Raw genomic sequence first — 23,051 nt, 5'->3', positions numbered from 1 at the left:
CGGGTCGGTACCACCGCCCCGCCTATTTCTGCCGTGAAGCAGTAATGCGTTTCGGTTTGAAGGGTGGGGCAGCCGTTGTAACTATACTGAGACCTTAGAACTATATCTCAAGGTGTGTGGCGCATTTACGTTGTAGATGTCTATGGGCTCCAGTAACCACTTAACACCAGGTGGGCTGTGAGCTCGTTCACACATCTAAGCAATTAAAAAAAAAAGTCAAACTTCACAATGACATATAAGAAAAAAACCTTTTTATAAAACTAAAGAGTTTTAGACTATGAAGGTTTTTCTTAACAAGTTCCGAACAACAACATTCGGGCCGTTGGCTTATGGGGCAATATTCAAGGCTCGATGGAAGATCTTCCCTTTGTCGTTAATCCTCTTAAAGTAACTTTCAATAAGAAGCAAGATAGTCTGGACCATTAAAAAAATCGTGGTTGAGAAATATTCAGTGTGTCGAGTTGACAGTACAGGAAAACTACTTCCATTAGAAACAATAAAACGGAGTATGCGAATCTAACGGCCAAACTTCGATAACGGAGGAGGCACTAAAATATGACAAGCCATTTTCGTGATTAAACTTCACGCTTCACTGGATAAAATATAAAATAAAAACACATGAATTTCAATATCAACACGTATTCTGGTGGTAGGACCTCTTGTGAGTCCGCACGGGTAGGTACCATCGACCTATCTATTTCTGCCGTGAAGCAGTAATGCGTTTCGGTCTGAAGGGTGGGGCATCCCTTCTAACTATACTGAGACCTTAAAACTCATATCTCAAGGTGGGTGGCGGCATATACGTTGTAGATGTCTATGGGTTCCGGCAACACAAGGTAGGCTGTGAGCTCGTTCACCCATCTATGCAATAAAAATCTTACGTTACGGACGTTTTTTCTCGGTTAGGGTACCCCTCCTAAAGCTCCCATAAGGAACTTCGTTCCAAAAAAAATATCGAAACAGAAGAACATAGGTATGTATATGCAATGCTCATTAATTATCCCTACTCCTTCTGGGTAAAGACCAAAAATAGCGAGCCAAATAAATTAGTTCTAACTTCAAAAAACACATAGACTTCATCGAATAACAATGGCTGCGTCAAATTTATCTGAATAAGTAACAAGGCGGCTCCGAAATCATAATACCGTTCATTGGAAAATAACCGCTAAAACAATAGGGGTATGGATCACAGTATTCTTCTCGGAATGTTTTCTCTGGCACTCGGAGTATACTGAATTATTAAATTATTCGTGGCATCCGTTTGCGGGTTTGTTTGCATGCGCCAGTTATGATGAGTTGATTTAAATTGTCTCAAGTATATTTTATAGGTTTTTGGAACGAAGTCGATTATGGGACAATGCGGATGGGTACCCTAACCGGGAAAAAACGTCCGTAACGTAAGATTTTTATTAGTAATGCACACAGTGTACGACTTAACTTTGTAATAACGTACAAAAAAGAACATATTTTTTATCATTCATTGACCACGGTCTCAGAGCGTTCGTTTGCGCAATACACTAACTCTTATCCAAACAACCGTGAATGACGTGTACCACAATAAGTTCGCACCTTACCGAATGGCCGTGGGTTGTTGCGAAACCTTCAGTTTTATTTTCTTTGTACCTCGAATAGAACATAAAATTAATATTTTTATAATAAGGAACTTCGTTCCTATCCGGTGTCCCACGACTCCACACATCTTTATAGTAATTTTTAGATTTTCTAGTGAAGGCACACCGTGTGATCCATTTGAGTGCGAGTGGCCATGACGGGTACGTTTAGAACTATTTTTCAATTTAATTTGAAGAGAGGATGGTTGACAAATAAAAACTGACTTATGGCATTAAGAAACTGTTAAAGCATAAACTTAAGAAATTTTTAAAATATAAAGCTTCGATGACTCACTACGTATAAGGCCATTAGCACTGTTCAAAAGCGTGTATCAATACCGATAAGCTTAAGCGTGTGATTTGAAAGATTCTGATTCAAATTTGTTTGAGGAAGGTTTAAGGTTTTTAATTTCCTGCTGTTGAGAAGGCAAACTGTCAGGGCACCTAATGTTAAGTGGCTACACCGCTCGTAAGACTTACAATGCAAATACCTTGTGATACCAGTCCAAAGTTTCAATTAAACTGTCCCAAGACGGTATAACTAATTGGCTTTGGTCCTACCAGTCGTAATCGACATTAGAATTAATAATGATTTCATAACGACTGTGCTATATGTAAGTAATATAATAAGGCATGACGAACGGATGATGGTGTAATACTAACTGAAGAAGGCTGTGTGGTGACTAGCATTTACTTCGATAGGGCGTATTATTTGTCCTATAGGTTGGGTACTACCATCCTGTACGTTTCTGCGAAACAATCTTTGTTAGTGTGGCAAAGTATGGTACGCTGCAATATTCGTTACGTGATATGTATACTACAGTTTGCTTGCCAGATTCTTCTTCTTTATCTCGTCATAATTCCACTATGTGGGATTATCGAAGCAGTTTCTCTTTTTTCGTTCAGGCCTATCATACGTCATCTCTTGACTGACAACCTTCTTTCACATGTCCTCTTATTATCACGCCCCCTCCTGATACTACCTGCCAGAATGCCAGTCAGACTATGGCGTTTTGTGTTTAACAATTGTTTTTTATCTAGGTAGCGTTAAGCTTGTTAGTGAGGTTAATGAAATTGGCATTTAAACAGAATGCTCATCTACTCGGGGTTACGACTTACAAACTTATCCGTCGAGCCAGTCGGTCGGTTAGTAAGTACATGCAAACGAGGCACGATCGCGGTTCTGCGTGTATATATCACGCGACACCGTACGCTATAATGAAAGTGTCTTCTGCCCGAATTCGTGAAAATACTTCTGTTATCATTTTTATTATTTTAATTCGGTCATATTTTGTTGGAGTTTTTTTGATTGGTGCGCAGATTCATTGAGGTAGCTTAGGTCTCCATTTGTCTCATTGCAGTTAGCTACCCAATTGTGTGTCTAACTTCGTAGTACCGGCTATAGTCTTGTTTGAAGTAGAGCTTACCGAACGACCTTGTTATTTTAGTACGCAAACATTACACTGTGATTTTAATATATGATTAGTTACAACGGCTGCCCCGCACTTCAAACCGAAACGCATTACTGCTTCACGGCAGAAATAGGCAGAGTAGTGGTGCCTACCCGTACGTACTCACAAGAGGTCCTACCACCAGTAACTATACTGAGAACTTAACTTATATCTCAAGGTGGGTGGCGCATTTACGTTGGAAATGTCTATGGGCTCCAGTAACACATCCAAGCAATAAAAAAATGATTCTTTGTCACTATCATATAAAATTCTCTGAACACCCTCCATAGAATCCGTACAATACTTAAGACGATTAAATAGCAAGGAAAAGTCGAGAATAGGTAGTTACTTTTTATCTATTGTTATTTCTATCTATTCCTTTTTCTATTCTATCTATTTACTCAACTCTTCGGGAATTGAATACAAACGGACGAACTGCAGGGACTGAAAATAGCTGTGTAAAAATAGAAATCGATATTGTGTTTGCGTGTTTGAATTTTTGCATAACCTACAAATGGTGTTCGCTGATTTTGTGAGGGCCCCGACATTTTTTTTTTTTTAAAAACACTAAAAGGGTGCATGCTGTAACTATACTTGAGACCTTAGAACTTATATCTCAAGGTGGGTGGCGCATTACGTCGTAGATGTCTATGGCCTCCAGTAACCACTTCACACCAGGTGGACGGACTGTGAGCTCATCCATCCATCTAAGCATAAAAAAAATGATAGATATAGATCGTATGCAAATAAGTCACTCTATTCTTCTTTTAAAGGAAGATAATGGGGGATGCGCTTCTGCAGAATGAATGCAGCCCCTGTTTCCTAATGAAATACGTGTTATGAATTCACCAGTTTAACAATTCATTTCTTACACAACAAGAGAATATTGTACAATAGTAAAAGTGGTCACAGCTGAATTAACTAGCAGCTAATGCACAGCTCACCGCGCCGTTCCCGAATTTGCATACAAATGAATAGAATTATGCGTTGTTGCATAATAACATTTAATTAGTCTAGTCGGTTGCTCGGATTGCATTATATAGTTGAACGGATTGCATTTACAATGGCGTCTTAAAACTTGGTAGTTGACGTGACAACGTCTTATAATCCGATGGAGCCGGCTGCACGCACGAAAAAACATGACTCATGCGGCGTTACCTCGCTCTGAGGCGTTCCATTTAAGGCTTGAAGTGCAAGCGAGAGTGCGCAACGAGCGACAAAGAGGCACAATCGGCCTCCGCGTTCGGCAGCGTTCGACATCTGTCTCTCTCCTACTTGAGTGAGCGATGGCATCCGCGTGGACAGCTGCTATAAAATAATACATTTACATGCCTTCGTCAAGTATGGAGTTCAGTGAAAAGTGAATGGGGTGTCAATTGTCCATACAAAACATCTATCAAACAAATAAAATTAAAATTTTCTTCTGACGTTGTCACGTTCAACTATCGTCAGTAAACTGACTTTACAGACAACCGATTTTTTTCTTATACTAGACCTGGAAACAGGTTCACGATCTACGAATGTGTTTACTACGAGTTTTTTAATTTCTCGAACTCGAGCTTCCATACGTTTGCCGCTAGGGGCACTGTTCCAACTCCATACAGATTTGAGTTAACTTTTACGCGATCGAGAAGTTAAAAAACTCACACTAAGCATACTGGTGCTAAGTTTGGTATTGCGTATCGGCCACCGCGTAACGACTACCGCACCCTTCAAAACTAAACGCGTAACTACTTAGTGGCATAAATAGGCCTTACCACCTTGTCACATTGGTACTTACTTGGTAATTATTAATTAAGTATATTTATTTAGCACCTAACATTGCCAACGTCCATGAGCAAGAGTAATCACTTACTATCAGTGAACTCATACAAGTTGCATATTTGAGGATATTACTATACTATTCTTAAATTGTAAGACTTTTTTTTATTGCCCTTGTAGGCAGACAAGCATACGGCCCACCTGATGGTGAATGGTTATCGTCGCCCATGGACGTCAGCAATGCCTGGACAAGCCGCTGCTTGACGAAAAACGATAATGATATTTTAAATAATGGTAAATGGTGTATTAAATTTATTTAATACACTTAATATTTAATTTATATTTCTTTTTCTTATATCTTATCTTATCTATCTATATATTCTTATATTATATATTATACGTCTTTTCAGACGAACATAATGTACAACCAATTTGTTGAATCGTTATAAGCAGAGCTGTGAAGCGTATTAGCTATCATCTGATATAGTACTAGCTGTACCCGTCCGCTTCGCTGGGCATTTAAAATGAACATTATTATTTCTCACCCCTCCAAAGATTCACATCATTAAAGCCCCCGCAACCGGTGTAGGGAGTCCGACACTCATATAAATATTAGCCTATCCATTAAGTACATGTATTTTCTACATGGATACCAAGGTTCAAGTCAATCGGATGCACCGTTCAGTAGTTATAACGGAACATTTGTAAAAACCACTGTAGATTTATATATTAGTATAGATTATAATATAATACGCAGTAGCTTAAAGCTGAATGCTAAATGCGTTATTAAGTTAAGATTGTGTTTTGTTTCGATTACGAAGCGGAAGCAAAGTTTCACTTTGATTACATTATCCGGTACATTTGACTGAATCGATTCCGGGAATGGACATCGCAAGATTTCCCTTCAACTTTGTATCTTCGTTCAAAATAAACAAACAGTGATGTAGCTAAATTGGATTGTGTTATTTTTATCTAGAATCCATAATATGTAGATATAAAATTTTATGGAGATACTGGTCGTGTATTGTTTAAATTATTTTTTTTATTTTTTATTGCTTAGATGGATGGACGAGCTCACAGCCCACCTGATGTTAAGTGGTTACTGGAGCCCATAGACACCTACAACGTAAATGCACCACCCACTTCGAGATATAAGTTCTAGGGTCTCAGTATAGTTACAACGGCCACCCCACCCTTCGACCCGAAACGCATTGCTGCTTCACGGCGGAAAAAGGCGGGGTGGTGGTACCTACCCGTGCGGACTCCCAAGAGATCCTACCACCAGTGATTACGCAAATTATAAATTTGCGGGTTTGATTTTTATTACACGATGTTATTCCTTCACCGTGGAAGTCAATCGTGAAGATTTGTTGAGTACGTATTTCATTACAAAAATTGGTACCCGCCTGCGGGATTCGAACACCGGTGCATCGCTACATAGGAATGCACCGGACGTCTTATCCTTTACGCCACGACGACGTGGAGATGAAATACAAATGCAGATATTGTTGGAATTCTTAGAGTACGCTGTTATAGGTATATCCAGTAAGCTTATTAGTAACTTTTTCGATGCTTATGGGAAAAAATGGGGAAAGAAATTAGCTGATACAATACAGTCGAAGAAATTTCAATTCCTTACATTTCTAAACAAACTTTTATTACATGGCATCAATTGTAATCACGTAAACTTCCTTTCGCAAACTGAAAGCCAAATATGTAATTTTATTCAACTCATAACTTTCATTGTTCAATCAAAATCGGTAAAGTGGGACGGAGCTACGTGCCCTGCGTGCTACGCGCGTAGCTCTCGTAGCTCCGGGCTACGGCGTAGGGTATTGCGTTATTTTTCACAAGAAAATGTGCGATTTTCATGATCGTTTGTATGAAAATATAGGACGGAAATTGGTTGACTTTAATCTTGAGCTGAAATTATAAAGCCGGTGATAAACTTAAAACGTTTTTTGAATTTTTACATTAAACATTTTTGATATTATTATATTATTTTAATGTATTTAAATTCAATTAAACTGTTATAATTATGTATTAGTTCATAATCAAAATTATTGTTGTTTGATTCCAAATGATTTTTGAAAATTCCAAGTAATTATTCTAAGAATTTATTGTATCCGTAAATAGTTTTTCATATTTGAACTTCTTTTTATTTGTAAACGTATTTTATATACTTTTTTTCTTAAACAGATGTAACAATATTTATTAACTGTGAATACGATTTTAATTCAAAAAAAAAGCTAGATAAACCATTTACTAAGTGAACTAATTTTTGACCATAAGATAAGGAAAACATAATATTTTTCTATTACTTAATACGTATAAGTTACTTCGTAGTATCTATAATAATATCTTTTGACAGTATACTACAATTATAAATCATATTCGAAGCTTAAAAGAATTTCCATTATTCTTAATACGTCATTTTAATCTACTGATGAGTTATCGATTTAATCGCGACTTTCTCGATGCGGAAATCAGCTAATCTCAATATTACGTTTTAGAGATTATATATTGATTAAGGCCTTTAGAGTGTGTATAGTCTCTAATATAAATATTACTCAAGCGGATTTAGATTGAAATGAAGTGATAGCCAGTGTTCAAATGATATGATGGATGACTGACTTGGTGTTTCAGTAGTAGTTCAGTTCAGCAGTAGTATATTCGTGTGTTGAACGGGTTTGTTTACTCTTTGTCTGGATGTTTACTATATAATATATGTATATAATAATAATACGTCTATCAGTAGGTCATTATTTAGTTAACTAAAAATAGTTAAAGTTAACTGTTTTCTTAATGTTACGCATGTCAACAACTGTTCAAGACGGTATTCAAAAGAATTCATGACTAAGTTACCCCCACTATTATTATTTTTTATTTTCCTTTACTATTTTATTTTAATTTATCATATTTATACTCAGACCGCCGACTTGTCGTTATGCAGCTTGGCCGCCTCCAAAACCCAGACCCAGTTACCAGGACCATGGTGGATTGCTAAGGAGCTAAGCACCAACTTAGCTAAAGCCTTTTACTGGTGGTAGGACCTCTTGTGAGTCCGCACGGGTAGGTAGAACTTATATCTCAAGGTGTGTGGCGCATTTATGTTGTAGATGTCTATAGGTTCCAGTAACCACTTAACACCAGGTGGGCTGTGAGCTCGTTCACACACATAGGCAGAAAAAATAGTCCATGTGGAGGACTGCTTCCAACGCACCAAACTTTCCTTCCAGCTTAGAAATCTCTTAAGAGTTAGAAACGCGGCAATTCGGGCCTACGATCAATATCCCACAGAATCAAACCGGATTCGGATGCGTTGTCTACAGCGGGATGTTAAATCCCGCCTAAACGACGCCGGAAATGAGAAATGGGATAGTTATTTAGAAGAACTCGCGGCCACTCACCAAGCATACTGGCGAATAGCTAGGACCCTCAATCTGAAACAATTGTTACTATGCCTCCCCTCGTACGCCCTTCAGGCCAACCATCGGCTTACGATGATGATGACAAAGCAGAGTTACCGATGCATTGCAAGATCACTGCACCACTATGATTCATCATCATCATCATTTCAGCCTGTCTTCTGTCCACTGCTGAACATATGCCTCTCCAACTGATGTCCAGTGCGGCCGGTCCTTTGCCACCTGCAACCAACGTGACCCAGGAATTTTCACCAGGTCGTCGGTCCATCTGGTCCAGGAGGCCGTCCTACATTGCGCTTGCCAGTACGTGGTCTCCACTCGAGGATGTTTCTGCCCCATCGGCCGTCCGATCTTCGTGCTATGTGACCTGCTCATTGCCATTTCAGCTTACTAATCCTACGGGCTATGTCAGTAACTTTGGTTCTTCTATAATTATTTAAATATATTTATTTTGTATTATGTTTTGTATCCAGCACAACCAGTATTAGTTCTAGATTGTTGTTACGTAACCTGTAGCCTTTCTATACGAACAACCCTAAATTGCACCTAGACCCTTCAAGGCGCGAGTTTTACTCGCACTTAACTGTTTTTATTTTTATTAAACGCGAATCATATATTATAATCTCGCGAGCATCCATCAATTCATTATGTTGCGGAGGTGTTGGTTTTAAAAGCGTTTTCACGTTTATTACGCATATACATTATCGGGTCTTGACGCCGGCGCGGCATAATATTTTAGTACAAAATTTGCTACAGCTAGATTGAAATTTATTGAAGTCGTCGTGGCCTAACGGATAAGACGTCCGGTGCATTCGTGTTGAGCGATGCACCGGTGTTCGAATCCCGCAGGCGGGTACCAATTTTTCTAATGAAATACGTACTCAACAAATGTTCACGATTGATTTCCACGGTGAAGGAATAACATCGTGTAATAAAAATGAAACCCGCAAAATTATAATTTGCGTAATTACTGGTGGTAGGACCTCTTGTGAGTCCACACGGGTAGGTACCACCACCCTGCCTATTTCTGCCGTGAAGCAGTAATGCGTTTCGGTTTGAAAGGTGGGGCAGCCGTTGTAACTATACTGAGATCTTAGAACTTATATCTCAAGGTGTGTGGCGCATTTACGCTGTAGATGTCTATGGGCTCCAGTAATCACTTAACATCAGGTGGGCTGTGGGCTCATCCACTCATCTAAGCAATAAAAAATAAATAAATTTGGGAGTTAGTTTTACGTAAGACGATCTCGAGTTTGTTTGGGTATTGGTAAACTAAATCTGTCTTTTCAAGGTTCTGTTACTACGTAGTATCTAGGTCTGGAATAGCATTACAACAATTATTTTCGTGGGTGTCGTGAAAGGCAACTAAAGGTTTCACCGGACAACGGGTAGTAGTGTTTTTCGAATACTATATCACTATACACCAATCGTCCAATGGTATTTGCTGTAGGGAAGTATGAAGTTGTCGTGGCCTGAAAGATAAGACGTTCGGTGCATTCGTGTTGAAGCGATGCACCGGTGTTCGAATCCCGCAGGCGGGTACCAATTTTTCTAATAAAATACGTACTCAACAAATGTTCACGATTGACTTCCACGGTGAAGGAGTAACATCGTGTAATAAAAGTGAAACCCGCAAAATTATAATTTGCGTAATTACTGGTGGTAGGACCTGTTGTGAGTCCGCGCGGGTAGGTACCACCGCCCTGCCTATTTCTGCCGTGAAGCAGTAATGCGTTTCGGTTTGAAGGGTGGGGCAGCCGTTGTAACTATACTGAGACCTTACAACTTATATCTCAAGGTGGGTGGCGCATTTACGTTGTAGATGTCTATGGGCTCCAGTAACCACTTAACATCAGGTGGGCTGTGAGCTCGTCCACACATCTAAGCAATAAAATAAAAAAAAAATAGGGAGTACGGATAGTACGGGCGCTACCCTGGTATTTATACCACATAAAACTTATCTATTCCAGTTTTATGGAGAGGAGCCGTTATAACACAATTGAGACTTCGGTCTAATTGTTTAGGTAAACCTAGCATGGGTGGTACCTTGGTATTTATACCACATAAAAGTCATCCTTTCCAGTTTTATGGAGGGGAACCGGTATAATACAATTGAGACTTAAATCTAATTGTTTAAGTAATGGCATTCAATTTGATCGAGTAAATCTTATGCTATATATATCTATTTAGATACATATAAAGCGTGGAGAATTTCTACTGATTATCGGTTTTTTTTTTCAGTCAGTTTTTTTTGTTTTCGTGCAGGGGGTGCACCTTCTCCGTGGTGTCCGCGCCAGGGGGGATGAGGGGTATATGGGACAAATACCAACCTAAGGTAGGCCTGTGTATGCCAACAAGAAGAATTAATTTCAGATCTCATAGTCGCCGTACCAACTTACCAACAGTTTTTGGGTGAACTTGGTTACTCAAGCAGTTTTCATGATCGTAGCGCAAATCAATAATGAAATACGTACCCAACAAATGTTCACGATTGACTTCCACGGTGAAGGAATAACATCGTGTAATAAAAATAAAACCCGCTAAAATTATAATTTGCGTAATTACTGCTGGTAGCTGACCTCTTGTGAGTCCGCGCGGGTAGGTACCACCGCCCTGCCTATTTCTGCCGTGAAGCAGTAATACGTTTCGGTCTGAAGGATAGGGCAGCCGTTGTAACTATGCGGAGATCTTAGAACTTATATCTCAAGGTGGGTGGCGCATTTACGTTGTAGATGTCTATAGGCTCTAGTAACCACTTAACACCAAGTTGGCTGTGAGCTCGTCCACCCGTCTAAGCAATAAAAAAAAAGAAAAAAATATCGTTTTTGTATTCAAGAAATAAGTTTTTGTATTCAAGAAATAACCTCTTGTAGATACAGCGATGAAGATCAAACGTTCTCCGAGGAATCGCGCGAATGTAATGATTTTACTGCCGATACAAATTGGAGTCGGTTACGTTACGTGTGTCATAACTCTGGGTTCATTCTCACAGATGTACTGTGGAAGCTTTATAGCACGAATTCAATCTTGATTTTTCAAGAATGATTTTTGAACTTTTTGTACATAATACATTTTTTTTTTATTGCTTAGATGTTTAGACGAGCTCACAGCCCACCTGGTGTTAAGTGGTTACTGGAGCCCATAGACATCTACAACGTAGACGCGCCACCCACCTTGAGATATAAGCTCTAAAGTCTCAGTATAGTTACAACGGCTGCCCCACCCTTCAAACCGAAACGCGTTACTGCTTCACGGCAGAAATAGGCAGGGCGGTGGTACCTATCCGCGCGGACTCACAAGTGGTCCTACCACCAGTAATTACGCAAATTATAATTTTGCGGGTTTGATTTTAATTACACGATGTTATTCCTTCACCGTGGAAGTCACTCGAGAACATTTGTTGAGAACGTATTTCATTAGAAAAATTGGTACCCGCCTGCGGGATTCGAACACCTTTGCATCGCTTCAACACGAATGCACCGGACGTCTTATCCTTTAGGCCACGACGACTTCATATACGACTTCACAAATTCAGCTGCGTGATATCTGGAATACAGATAGGGTGAAAGATGATTAAAGTATTCTTTACGGAACGTGCGCGCAGTTTTCTTTGTGTTTTAAATACTACCAACTCGCCCTCGTTTCGCTCCGGAAACTGTAATTTATTACTGATTTTTTCACTATTTAATGGATGTTATTATACATATAAACCTTCCTTTTCAATCACTCTATCTATTAATAAACCGCATCAAAATCCGTTGCGTAGTTTTAAAGATTTAAGCATACATAGGGATACAGGGACAGAGAAAGAGACTTTGTTTTATACTATGTAGTGATGAGCAGTCAATTGTAGCAATTGCATTATCTTCTCTCTCGTGTTTCGATCCCATACCTCAGAGCGGGTGGTGGCGTTCGCGTTGTGTTTCTATAGGTTTTTTTTTTTTTTTTTTTTTTATGATTGAAGGATTACTGGTGGCCCGGAGGCCTTTCCAGTTTCACCAGGACAGGTGGGCGAGCACAGGCTCAGCCAGGAGGGGTGGGATTTGCTAACAGCTACCCGAGCGCCTCCGAAGGAGACCTAACAACTCAAGAGTAGCTGCTTCGCGAATGAATCTACTACCGGATCGGAATCGCGACCCGCTGAGAAGATCCGGCGAGAAACTCAGCGAGCTGATTCATGGGTTAGGTTGCACGGCGAACTCTTTGTCGAGTTCGACGAGTACGGTTACCGAGGTCCCTAAGCCTGCTCTTAGAGCTGAAGGCGTCTAGTGCAAAGGTTATTGGATCTGATGGATCCGTAAGGACGTGTCTAGGGCGTCGACGGTGACTGGCTCCTGCATGATCAGGATTCGGGGAGTAGTCAGCGGCGGCTACGATAAGGCGATTATCATGACGCATAGCCTTATCGAAGTACCGTTCCGACGCTGACTTCATGTATTTCTGTATAGATTCGAGGCCCAGGTCGTCGTGTAGGTCAACGTTCCTCACGAACCACGGAGCTCCGACGGCTAACCTGCAAAAGCGGGATTGTAGAGATTGAAGGGTGTCTATGTGTGTGCGGGCCGCGTGAGCGAACACCACACTCGCGTAAGTCATGACGGGCCTTATGCAAGTTTTGTAAAGTGTCACCTTGTTCCGAAGCGACATTTTACTCCGCTTACAGATCATGGGGTAGAGTCTACCGAGAATAAACGCGGCACGGTCACGGACTGATTTTATATGCGGGCGGAATGTCATCGATGCATCCAGGGTAACGCCCAGGTACTTGACCTTCCTGACCCAGGGTATGGATTGACTAAAGAGAGTAATCGGGGGTGTGAGATTCCTCCTCCTAATACGGGAGGAAATCCGTGTGAAGCTTCCCCTCTGAAATAGCACCGCAGTACTTTTCGCTGGGTTGATGTCTATGCGCCATTTTCGGAACCACTGTCCTAGGGCTAGGGCTGCGCTCTGAAGCTTCTTCGCGATTAGGGACTTGTTTCTACTGGAATAGTAAACAGTCGTGTCGTCGGCGAATAAAGCTAAATGGGTCGGCGGCGACCGGGGAATATCGTTAACGAATAAGCTAAATAGGAGGGGTGAGAGGACAGAGCCTTGCGGGACTCCAGCTGTGAGAGGTCGTGGGGAGGAGCGGGTTCCCTCGACTCGATATCGAAAAGAGCGGTTCGACAAGAAATCCCGTATGATGAGCACGAGACTATCCGGCACACCCATGTTGAATAGTTTGAAAATCAAACCGTTGTGCCAGACTTTGTCGAACGCTTTTGCGACGTCGAAGAAGAGAGCTCCCGTGTATAACGGTTTTGGTCGATTAAGCCCCACAAGAATGTGCTCCGTGAGGCGGTGCACCTGTTGAACGCAAGAGTGATTTGTACGGAATCCGAATTGTTCATCGATGAGAATGCCCTTGGATGAGACGAAGTCTCTAAGGCGATTGTAGAGCAGACGCTCATACAGTTTGCCTAGAGACATGAGGAGGCTGATCGGGCGGTAGCTCGTCGGATGATTTTTTGGTTTACCGGGTTTATGTATGCCGATAACGTCCGCTTCTTTCCACACCGCGGGAAAGATACAGTTCGCCATAGCGGCATTGAAAATAGATGCCAACATCACGATGAGTTGGACGGGTAGAAGTTTAATAACGCGGTTGGATATACCGTCGGAACCGGGAGCCTTGCGAGGACGTAGGTCTTTGATCAAGTCTTTAACTTCCATCGGGGTGACGGGTGGTAACGCATCCGAGGGTGGCAAGGAGGCTCTGCGTTCTACCTCACTGTCTACTAATTCTACATGAACAGGGTCCACGGATTGAGTGCTGGGCGTACACTGGGTTTGCAATGTATCGGCCAGCAGCTCTGCTTTTTCGTCATCATCGAACGCCGCGAGACGGCCTGAGGGGCCTACGAGGGGGGGCATAGTTACTACCGTATCCGATTTGAGAGTACGAGCTAAGCGGTAGTAAGACCTTTGGGAGGGCGCGAGTACTTCTAAGAAATCAGACCATCTGGCATCTCGGACTTCGGCGATGCGAGACTTTACGTCGCGTTGTAGGGCACGCATTCGAGTACGATTTTCCGCGGTAGGATACCTGTCGTAGGCGCGTATTGAAGCGTTCTTAGCTCTTAGGAGCTCCCTAATATCGTCGGACAATTTGAAGCGGTGAAGGAAGTCCTCCGCTACAACTTGTTTCGATGACCTATCTAATGTCGAGGTGATGTGTGACGTTAAGATGTCTATGGCTTCAGCGGTATCCTGAGGAGACGGGGTAGAGTCCGGGCTAAACGGGAGCGATGGTGGATCAGATTCAGCTAGGCTGACGCCCAGCGTGTGCCAATCCACCACAGTCCTCGTGACGGGAACGGAATCGGGAGCGCGACCGAGCTTCATAACGACGGGACGGTGGTCTGAATCTAACTCTGAAACTACTTCGATCGAGTGTAAGCGCAGAGTTACGTTTTTTAATAACGCTATGTCGAGTATATCCGGGCGATGCGCGATATTTAGCGGGTAGTGAGTCGGGGTGAGCGGAGCGACAATATCGAAGGCGAGATCATCAACTAACGCGTCAAGCCGCCTGCCATTCGGGGTTGTGGTGTGTGAGTTCCACCTGATGTGTTTACAATTTAGGTCGCCCGCCAGAATGACAGAGCTTCCCATGCCGAGCACCGCCTCGATATCACTGCTTAGAACGATCTTATCCGGTGGAAGATAAACGGACGCGATAACGATCGGCGCGTGTCCCGTCAGTGAGATTCGGCACACTGATGCTTCGATATTAGCGAGCGCGGGAGGATCGAGCGGGACGCAATGCAGGGCTCTTCTATAGTATATGACGGTGCCACCACCACGAGCAGAGAGCCTGTCGTTCCTGACCATGTTATAGTTCGCGATTTTAGGGTCACGGCGCGCGGGCTTAAGTAGGGTCTCCTGCACTAAAAATATATCAATTTGATGGTCACGCAAAAATTCAGAAACCTGATCACGTTGATTTGCGAGACCGTAAGCGTTAAAAAATCCTATCGTTACGGATAGGGGCTTTATTCTACTTATATACGCCATTGATTACCGGCGGAGTGAGGGGAGGACGTACGTATTTAATGACGCGTATACGTCGGCGTATTCTTGCACAACGGCGATAAAGTGTTGTGCAGTGGAGGCAGCGCGAATGGCGTCGCCCAAAGCGTTAACGCGCTCAAAGTTGATCGACTGAAAGAAGTCGATCGCTAAAGCGAGATTTTCGGACGCAGTCGGAGGGCAAGTCGCGGGAGAGGGACGAGTCGCGGGGGCGGGACGAGTCGCGGGGGCGGGACGAGTCGCGGGGGCGGGACGAATCGCGGAGGAGGGAATTGTAGCCGTGTTCATATACGGCAGCGGTTTCGCCCAGGCCGAGACACTGGGCACCGGCGCCGGAACGAACGCTGGCTTAGCCTGCGACCCAGAGGGTGCCGAGACTTTGATGTCTGGGCCGGAAGCTCGGAGGCGGTTTTGGCGGGCGACGCGGCGATTTATTTTCGGGGCTCGGGGGCATCCGCGGTAATTTGCGGGGTGACCCTGTGTTTGACACAGGACGCAGCTAGGCGGTTCCGTCGCGGTTTTTTGGTCGCGAGCGCAGAGGGCCGTGGCGTGATCGCCCAAACACTTAACACATCGGGGGCGCGCGTGACAGTTACGGGAAGAGTGCCCGTACAGTTGACAGTTATGGCACTGGCTAGGAGTGCCTTTTTTATGGGGGGCTTCGACGGCGATACCGGAGAGCCTACAGACGGCCTGTGTGTTGAAGATTTTCTTACCCTCGGGGGTAGGCTGGAGGGTGACTAGAACCATATTATATGGCTCCCTACCGCGACCGGTGTGCATACGGTGCACAGAATTCACTGGAAAGCCCTGTTCTAACAGATCGGCCTTGACGAGCTCTACATCTAACTCTTTAGGGATTCCGCGTATTACAACGCGGAGTTCGCGCTCCTCCTGGAGCGTATACGTATGGAAACTTATACGTTCCTTACGGAGGTAAGAAGAGAGGGCCCTATGGTCGTCGGGTGTTTGAACCTTAATTTGAATGCCGTTCGCGAGGTTACGGGCATTCGTAAAATTTATATTTTTGGCCTTAAGGGCCAGGCAAACTCGATCCCAAGCTGCCTTCTCCTGAAGGATAACCGGGGGAGGGGTCTGGGTTTTATTTTGTGCCACCGGACGCGGCGACGGAGTGGCACGGGCTGGGGGCGCAACGGGAGTCTGAGGGCGGGGGCGCGACGCGTTCGCGGCTTTGCTAATTTTAGCGGCCGCGGGAGCTCGGGACTCCGCGGCACGCTTCTTACCCTTCTGTACCAGGGTGAATCCATCCGTCGATGAGGCGGGGGCGAGGTCAACCTCCATGTCCGAGTCAGAGTCGGAGCACGAGGAGGCGGGTGCAGGCGACCTACGAGCAAGTGTAGGTGTTTTAGAGGGCGCGACGGAGGCCGCGGATGATCGCTCAGCTGAAACGATGGTCACAGCGGACGACGCAGCAGCTTTACTCGCCAGTATAGGCGACACGGGAGCGGCAGGCACGACGGAGGCTGCGTTGCTCAATGCAGAAGCTTTGCACGCAGGTACAGGCGACGCAGGAGCAGCGAGCGCGGCGGAGTCCTCGAGAGGGCTCGCAGTGTGATTGGCCTTGAAGGCCAGAAACTCTGAGGCGAGCTGTGGGTGGTGAAGTCGGAGGAATTCCGCGAATACAGCGTCCATGATCGCTGAGTACCCAGGTGGGGCGGCCCCGGGTTTTGAAAACACTCGCCTTGCGGCGAGGCCCCAACTTCTCGGACCTGAGCGGTTCTATTGAACACAGGTGGCAATGCGGCGCGATTACTACAGGACAAAGAAAAAGCAAAACAAATCAGAAATAACAAAAAGAAACAAAACAAATAAATACTTGCAGGAAACCACTTTGTCGGCAAATGTTCCACGAACACAAAAATAACTAAAACGAAACAAATAAAAGCTTCCAGGAAAAACACTTGGTCGGCAGATGTATCACGATCACAGGCCGCGCGAACAATGGCCGGGCTAACAAAAGCCGGGCGAACAAAGACCGGGCGAACGAGTGGTCGATGAGCACGTCCGCACGTGACGGGTGCCTCTATCGGAGTGATGTTTCTATAGGTTTCGGCTCCACCTTATGATAGGCTCAGAACTACAGCATCAAGTAAGTATATTTATAAAGGTGGGCAAAATAAATTATCATTGTTGTTTCATTTATTTATTGCTACGAAATAAATTTATAGTTTTATAAAGTTCATATTTCGGGAACAAGCAGCACTTCTTCCAACACCCACGTAACGTGAGGTCGTTGACCCCGTGCGTCAGTGTATTTTATTTGTGTTACATTGCCTCTTTCAAAATATTAATGTTCTAAAAGTTTTCGACTATGATATTTCATTGTTTCCCATATCACCAGCGCTTCACGTGGCTTAATTCTTAGAAACAATTATTTTACATTTATTATCATAAATATGTCATACGAACAGTTATGATAATATAGTATAGTAAATTTTTCCATTTCACCAGGTGGATCGTTAAGTCACCGGCCGCCTGCGCCAATAAAAGTAATAATTGAATCAGTCAATTACGAATTGAGAAGCTTTCTCAGCGTTGATTTACGGCCAATTTAAAAGCTCCGCCGTAAACAGAAGTAGATTTTTATTGCATTATATCAAATGTTATCTGAATTTGAAGACGCCGGGGAAACGATAAGGCGATTACTTTATTTTTATTGGAGGTTTTTCAGAGTTTGAATGATCCGAATTGTTGTTCGTTAAAGAATTTATTGTTGATGGAAGTTCTGATGTCGTAGCTTGGAGTTTTCTTTCAACACGCGCTTACAAAACTTGAATAGTGGAAGTCGGTATTTGTCCCTTTATTGTTAAAACTAAAAGACTATCAAACCTCGGAGATCGGTCAAATTTTTTTTTTATTTTTTTTTTAATAAATATTATTATTATATTATGATAGATATATGTATGTATGTATGTATGTGTATATGTATGTGTACATATATGTATATGTATTTCACTGGATTGGTACAACGCGCGTAGTTCGTTTCCAAATGATTCTTGTCCACCTGATGTTGGATGTCTGGAGGAGATCGCTCTTAGCGATAAGACCGCCAATTTTACTTTTTTGTTTTTAATTTATCGCACTGTTTATTTGTTTTTTGGTGTACAATAAAGAATACTGTCTCTCTATCTCTCTCAAAATTTTTTTTACGTGAGACTGATTAATATTTGAGTCAGATTTTGTCAATCTACAAAGCATTATAGACTCTCACTTTATTAGATTACGGTAGGTTTGGAGCAAACACTCGATTGTCTTGAGTGAATGCGACATCTTTCCGGAATAAAAGATTTGGTTCAATATTTAGTTAGATAACATTATAATCGGAGACAGAGTACGTTAACTGAGTATTAAATGAACTATGAACTTCTCAGCTACTGGTTGTTTGAATAGATTTTTGGATTCATCTATCAACAGAAGTGGATTCGAAGTATAAACAATATAGCGCATATGGCGTGGTTCAATTGTGAGTGAGGACTAAATATTTTTAGAGCTGGAATATTTGTATTTTTTATTGACATCATAAGCAAACGTGCGCATGGCTCACCTCATCATAAGCTGTCTCCGTTCACAAGTAAAAGAGCGTATACAATAGCAAAATAGTTCGATGTTTTGCTTATAACAACTGTACCGATCTAACAGAACAACATACAAACATTTAATTTACTAGATTTACCATGAATGTGTTTGTGGAGGTATACGACAAAGGCAAGATCTTCCATCGAGCGGGTGATATTGCTCGATGAACCGACGGTCTGAAGGTTGTTGTTCGGAACTTGTATGTATGCAAGCTTATCTTTAAATTTACGTAAGCGAGATTCAGGCATCTGTCTAATGTTCTGTGATGGCTACCTCAAGACTACCTTACCATGTGGTTAGCCATAACTATTCCTGGAGGATCTGATGACTCTTTTCTAACCTCGCTTGAAGCTTGCTTCTACTGGTGGTAGGATCTCTTGTGAGTCCGCACGGGTAGGTACCACCATTCTGCCTATTTCTGCCGTGAAGCAGTAACTCGTTTGAAGGGTGGGGAAGCCGTTGTAACTATACTGAGACCTTAGAACTCATATTTCAAGATGGATGGCGGCACGTTTACGTTGTAGAGTTGTAGAGCTCCAGTAACCACTTAACACCAGGTAGGCTGTGAGCTCGTCCACACATCTAAGCAATAAAATAAAGCAACTATGATGCACTAAATAGAACGGTGGTATCTTGTGGGCCAAGGTTAGCCATTACGTTCTACCATCAAACATTAGAATTTACACTAATTTATAAACTACAACCTTCTTTTGAAAATCGATCCTGAAAACAAGTGAGGCACGTATTCCCTTACAAAAATTTATATATGTCTGCGAGATTGAATCGTTTTATTTTTTAGAGCTCGATGAATCACTGTCTTCTGCTGGAATATGGACTGATTATGTTTCAAATCATATACCTAATCACAGTTTTGAGGCAGAAATAGAACTGTTCTTCCGAATTATAAGGCTTCACAGCATTTTCGGCTACCATTATTCACTTCCATTTTAATTATTTTGCGCATCTCACTAATTAAGTATGAATATTAACACGTACGTGAATACGGTCATAAATATAAAATTATGCAGGCGTCTCATGTGTTAGCCGCGGCTTATTAAAACTACAAGCGCATGGTTCGAATCTTACATATCTATTACGGGTCCTTACATTATTAATTCAATAGCACACGCAGTCCCTACCATTAGAACCCTCACGGGCCTAATTTACTGCAAAACCGCACTACCGATCGTTACCGAGAAGGATCTTAATGTCTCTACCGGTCTACTTACAATCAAAATGGCGTGATGTTGTTGGAAGTCGATCACGCTTGAAAGCCTTGCCTTTTCATCTTAATTGGACATCTGTTAGGGTCATTAAGGCTACCGAAATAAGTCAGTTGGCTATTTCGACTTGCTATTCATATAAACTTCTTAATAAGGAACTGCTGATTCATAGTAACTCCAAACAGTACCGTGTTTCGTGTTACAAGTCACTCTTTTTTTACGGATTTTTTTTCTTGTTACGGATATCCTGTTGTAGTACTTGTCTAAGGTGATAAAATTATTTAATACTAGCAGCCCGATCCAACTTCACTCGGGTCTTTAACAACAATTTCAAAATTGAAAATCATAATACCCGCACATCAACCATTCTATTTGCGTCAGGTTATAAGTACATTTATTTTATTCTATCATCAATAGTTTTCGCAGCGCACGCGATGTAAAGAATATTTTAGGTATTTTTTAAAAAAACCTTGTGTTACATTATTTGAAGTATAGTAAGGATCCCTAATTTTTTTTTTTAAAAAGACTATCCTATGTCTATTGGGGATAGTGTAGCTTCCAAACAGTGAAATTTTTTTTTCAAATCGTTTCAGTAGGTTCGGATCTTATTCAATACAAACAAACAAACAAATCTTTCCTCTTTTTAATATTAGTATAGATTACGCTTTGGTGTGGTTTACTTGAATCTAATTAATTGCACTAAAACGAATTAATTTCGCGGCAGGAATAGTTATATAATATATTAGAAGTTTAAAAACAAACAAAAATTCGCTTAAATACCAAACGGACCTATTAATTAACTTTATCTTTGTATATATAAATCTGCATCATTTTATACTTATCACTGTATCCACGAACATCGAGATTCGCACTTAATTAGGGATTAGCGCAAATTTTTATTTATTTTTTTATTGCTTAGATGGGTGGACGAGCTCACAGCCCACCTGATGTTAAGTGGTTACTGGAGCCCATAGACATCTACAATGTAAATGCGCCACCCACCTTGAGATATAAGTTGTAAGGTCTCAAATATAGTTACAACGGCTGCCCCACCATTCAAACCGAAACGCATTACTGCTTCACGGCAGAAATAGGCAGGGTGGTGGTACCTACCCATGCGGACTCAGAAGTAATGATAATTAATAGTAACAGAAAAAGTATTTTCCGCTAATAAACCTTATAAGTCGGAGTAACTTCTATTTCTGTCGAGAAGCTGTGATTTTTGATTATAATATAAATATATAGGATACTGGTAAGAATATTTAAGTGGAATTATAAAATCCTTGTATCATCATCGGTTCTTGATGCGTGTGCAAATTTACAAGTTAAATGAACCTTTTGTAGTCGGTAAAAATGACGTTCAAAGATTCCGTTACATCACTACATAGCATAAAACAAAGTCGCTTTCTCTGTCCCTATATCTGTCTGTCCCTATGTATGCTTAAATCTTTAAAACTACGCAACGGATTTTGATGCAGATTTTAATAGATAGAGTGATTAAAGAGGAAGGTTTATATGTATAATAACATCCATTAAGTAGTGGAGAAGTCAATAATAAATTACGGTTTCCGAAGCGAAGCGAGGGCGGGTCGGTATACGTTATAAAAATTTGCTGCTATGGGGGCTCACATCGCGCAACACTTTGTTGCCCAATAAGATACTATATATTCATACAGATAAAGCAAAGTAAATGAGGCTACACAAAGTAAATGAAATGAGGGATGAAACGCAATCTACCAACAATTTCGATACATTGAAATGACGACTATTTTTAGTAGTTATTTTAGCTAATAGTTATTCGAGGCTTAGATATCATTAATAGACAAGAAAGTGAAACCAGTCTGTATAATCACATCTTGGTATGTCACTTCCATTACCTTCTAGAAGATATGTTCACGATTGACTTCCACGGTGAAGGATCGTGTAATAAAAGTGAAACCCGCAAAATTATAATTTGCGTAATTACTGGTGGTAGGACCTGTTGTGAGTCCGCGCGGGTAGGTACCACCGCCCTGCCTGTTTCTGCCGTGAAGCAGTAATGCGTTTCGGTTTGAAGGGTGGGGCAGCCGTTGTAACTATACTGAGACCTTACAACTTATATCTCAAGGTGGGTGGCGCATTTACGTTGTAGATGTCTATGGGCTTCAGTAACCACTTAACACCAGGTGGGCTGTGAGCTCGACCACCCATCTAAGCAATAAAAAAAAATGAAGTTAACCGGAGCAGCACTAGCTTCTTCAGTTTAAGGAGTCTGAAAATTCTGTTTAAATGTTATTATTATTATTTATTATATCAAGCATTATTACAAAAAAATACCTAAAAAAATAAATCATGTCTAATTCAATTTCGGAGCAATTTTGATTGCTCTTTAATGATTGTTCAAATCAAATTAAAATCTTAATTCCTATCTGTTTATATAATTATTAACTCTTTTGTGTGATTGCAATATATGTTTGCGTGTGTGTGTGTGTCCAGCAAGGCAGATCCGTCGCGATATCCCGCCTCTCCTCCCCTTGAAAAACAATAGTTAACATTATGTCTGTAAATCAGTTGTACTTCCTCAAGTCAAGTTTATAGCAGCCGTTTTATTATAAAAAAAAAACATGACCACGGGCTCAAGATGTTTGGGCCGGTGTGCATGTGAAAGGAGGAAAAAGGAACGACTGTTCCAGCCAACTACACAATAACCCAACGGGGGAGTGCAGGGGGCCGTCGACGGCGGAAGAAGCGGTAGAGGAGAAAGAGGAGGAGGAAGAAAGAAGACCGGGAGGAAGAGGACATCCCTCGTTTGTTGGGAATGGATCCACCATCATTTAACCAGTAAGTAGGAAGCACCACCATCCGATTCACAAATCGAACCACTATCACCCATCATCATCTTCATCTCATCACCACAATAAATCATCG

This window comes from Bombyx mori, chromosome 8 (genome assembly GCF_030269925.1).
Source record: "Bombyx mori chromosome 8, ASM3026992v2".
NCBI lineage: Eukaryota > Metazoa > Arthropoda > Insecta > Lepidoptera > Bombycidae > Bombyx > Bombyx mori.
This window is presented reverse-complemented; position numbering follows the sequence as displayed.